At 44.1% G+C, this 3,733-nt stretch overlaps 1 pseudogene; it reads left to right on the top strand.

Annotated features, from left to right (window-relative positions):
- The first annotated feature begins 2,912 nt into the window (after positions 1-2,912).
- Positions 2,913-3,493, top strand: LOC129478330 (non-histone chromosomal protein HMG-17-like; annotated as a pseudogene).
- Positions 3,494-3,733: the final 240 nt, after the last annotated feature.

Genomic DNA, 3,733 nt, shown 5'->3' with positions numbered 1-3,733 from the left:
CAACTCCTGTTTGAGTTGATCCATCCTCTTGAGACCATAGCTTCTCTGAGGAGAGAACAAAGTTTCCATTCTACAAAGTTTTAGGTGCCTGTGGACCCTGCTGCTGCTGCTGTTGCTGCCATTAACGCCACCACTGCCACAAATGGAGGATTTCTGGTGGCTGGGACGTGATAGCATGGAGATTGTAAAAGAAAAAAAAATGGGCGGGCGGAGAAAAATGGCGGACTACAAGCCTACATTGTTCCTACCACCCACAGGAACCCAAATTTTAGCAACTATCTGCACACAGAAAAGCACCATCATAAGAACCAAAAATCAGGTGAGAAATCATAGTATCTGTTTTTAACTTCGTATCATTGAAAGAGGCATTGAGGAGGGCAGGAGAGAAAATCTTGAAATGCTGACACCACGCCTCTCCCATCCCTGGCAGCAGCCTTGTAGTGTGGAGAGTCTGTGCCCTTGGAGGAGGAAGAGCAGTGACTGGGGGACTTTACAATGAACTCAGTACTGCCTTGTCATAGCAGAGAATAAAGCCGTGCTGGGGCTCAGCCAGTGCCAGTGCACAGAGGGAGAACTTGGATCAGACCTAGCCAGAGGGGAACCACTCATCCCATTGGCTGGACCTCAAGTTTCTCGGCAAGCTTGGCCACTGGGGCCCAAAGTGCTCTGGGGTCATAGGTAAACTTGAAAGGCAGTCTAGGACACAAGAACTGCAAATCCTAGGCAACTCCTAGTGCTAGGCTGGGCTCAGAGCCACAGGACTAAAGTGGCACGTGACCTAGGAAGACACCAGTCAGGGCAGCTAAAGGAGCGCTTGCACTGTCCCTCCCCTAACACCAGGCAGTGCAGCTTGTAGCAATGACATTGTCTCCTTCCTTCTGCTTAAGGGGTGGAGAGTGAAGAGTAAAGAGGACTTTGTCTTGCATCTTGGATAGCAGTTCAGCCATAGTAGGAGAGGGCACTGGGCAGAGCTATGAGGGCCCCGTTCCAGGCCCTAGCTCCTGGATTACATTTCTAGACACACCCTGGGCCAAAAGGGAGCCTGCTGCCTTGAAGGAAGGACCCAGTCCTAGCAGGATGTATTACCTCCTGACCAAAGAGCAACTGGGCCCTGAATAACCGGCAGTGGTACCCAGATAGTATGCTGTGGGCCTTGGGCTCTAGATGTGCTGACTTCAGGTGTGACCCAGCACATTCCTAGCTGTAGTGGCTATGATGAAAGACTCCTTTGGTTTGAGAAAAGCAGAGGGAAAAGTGAAGGGACTTTGTCTTACACCTTAGGTACCAGCCACAGTGAAGTAGAGCACCAAGTGGGTTCTTGGGGTCCCTGAGTCCAGGCCTAGGCTCTTGGACAGCATTTCTGGACCTGCCCTGAAGCAGAGGGGAACCCGCTTCCCTGAAGGGTGAGTCCCAGGCCTGGCAGCCTTCACCACAAGCTGACTGCAGAATCCTTGGGTTTTAAATGAACATTGGCGGTGGCCTGGCAGAATGAAACTTGATGGCAGTGGCTACAGGGAGAGGCTCCTCTGCTATGGAAAAGAGGAGGGAGAGTGGGAGGACTTTATATTATGGTTTAAGTGCCAGCTTGACTGCAGTAGAATAGAACATCAGGCAAATTTCTAAGGTTTTTGATTCGAATCAAATCATCAAATCAAAATGGATTAAAGGCTTATCAAAATGGATTAAAGAGTTAAACCTGAAACTATGAAACGACTAAAAGAAAACACTGGAGAAACTCCAAGACATTGGTCTGGATAAAGATTTCATGAGAAATATCCCACAAGCACAGGCAACCAAAATAGAAATGGACAAATGAGATCCCAGCTTCTGCACAGTGAAGGAAACAATCAACAAAATGAGGAGACAACCCACAGAATGGGAGAATATATTTGCAAATTATGCATCTGACAGGAGATTAATAACCAGAATATATAAGAAGCTCAAACAACTCTATAGGAAAAAGTCTAATATCCATTTAAAAAATGGGCAAAGGATCTCAATAGACATTTCTCAAAAGAGGACATACAAATGACAAATAGATATATGAAAAGGTGCTCAACATAATTGATCATAAGAGAAACGCAAATCAAACCACAATGAGATATCATCTTATCTTTGTTAAGATGGTTTATAGCCAAAATACAGGCAATAACAAATGCTAGAGAGGATGTGGAGAAAAGGGAACCCTCATACACTGTTGGTGGGAATGTAAATTAGTATAGTCACTGCAGAAAAGTGGGAGGTTCCTCAAAAAACTAAAAGTTGAGCTACCATATAATCCAGCAATCCCACTGCTGGGTGTATACCAGAAGCGTATACCCAGAAGAAAGGAAATCAGTATATCAAAGAGATATCTGCAATTCCATGTTTGTTGCAGCACTGTTCACAATAGCCAAGATTTGAAAGCAACTTAAGTTTCCATCAACAGATGAATGGCTAAAGAAAATGTGGTACATATACACAATAGAGTACTATTCAGCCATTAAAAAGAATGAGATCCTGTCATTTGCAAAAACATGGATGCAACTGGAGGTCATTATGCTAAGTAAAATAAGCCAGGTACAGAAAGACAAACATTGCATGTTCTCACTTATTTGTGGAATCTAAAAATCAAAACAATTGAACACATGGAGATAGAGAGTAGAAGGATGGTGACCAGAGGCTGGGAAGGGTAGTGAGGGATTGGGGGCAGGTGGGGATGGCTAATGGATAAAAAAAGTACTTTGAAAGAATGAATGAATAATACCTAGTGTTTTATAGCATAAGATGACTATCGTCGAAATGATTCAATTGCACATTTAAAAATAATGAAAAGAGTATAACTGGATTGTCTTTAACACAAAGGAGAAATGCTTGAGGAAATGGATACCCCATTTTCCATGCTGTGATTTTATGCATTATATGCCCGTAGCAAAATATCTGATGTACCCCATAAATATATACACCTACTATGTACCAACAAAAATAAAAATTAAAAAAAAAAGGGAAGAAGAAGAGGCGGCAACGATCCCCAGACTGACCAAAGCCGGCATACCACCTACGTCCCACCACCACCATGCCCAAGAGGAAGGCTGAAGGGGATGCTAAAGGAGACAAAGCCAAGGTGAAGGACGAACCACAGAGAAGATCCGCGAGGTTGTCTGCTAAACCTGCTCCTCCAAAGCCAGAGCCCAAGCCTAAAAAGTCCCCTGCAGAATAGGGAGAAAAGATACCCAAAGGGAAAAAGGGAAAAGCTGATGCTGGCAAGGAGGGGAATAAGCCTGCAGAAAATGGAGATGCCAAACAGAGCAGGCCCAGAAAGCTGAAGGCGCTGGAGATGCCAAGTGAAGTGTGTGCATTTTTGATAACTGTGTACTTCTGGTGACTGTACAGTTTGAAATACAATTTTTTAAAATCAAGTTTTATAAAAATGCAGAATTTTGTTTTACTTTTTTTTTTTCTTAAGCTATGTTATCAGCACACAGAACACTTCATTGTTGTTTTTCGGGGATGGGGCATGTGTCACTAATAGAATGTCTCCGAAGCTGGATTGATGGAGGGAAATCACCTTTCCCTTCTGGTTTTGAGAGGCTTCCTCTTGGCTCCCAAGGGAGAGATTCCCTGACTTTGACACACATTGCCACCTTGGCACAAAAGCCTTGTGGTATGAAAAACAAATTCTTTTTATGTCCTCTTCTCCCTTTCCACCTTTCAGCATAGACTTAACTCCCTTAAACCCAGACATCTGTTGGGA

The sequence above is a fragment of the Symphalangus syndactylus genome, chromosome 3, assembly GCF_028878055.3.
Source record: "Symphalangus syndactylus isolate Jambi chromosome 3, NHGRI_mSymSyn1-v2.1_pri, whole genome shotgun sequence".
NCBI classification, from domain to species: Eukaryota; Metazoa; Chordata; class Mammalia; order Primates; family Hylobatidae; genus Symphalangus; species Symphalangus syndactylus.
This window is presented reverse-complemented; position numbering and strand designations above follow the sequence as displayed.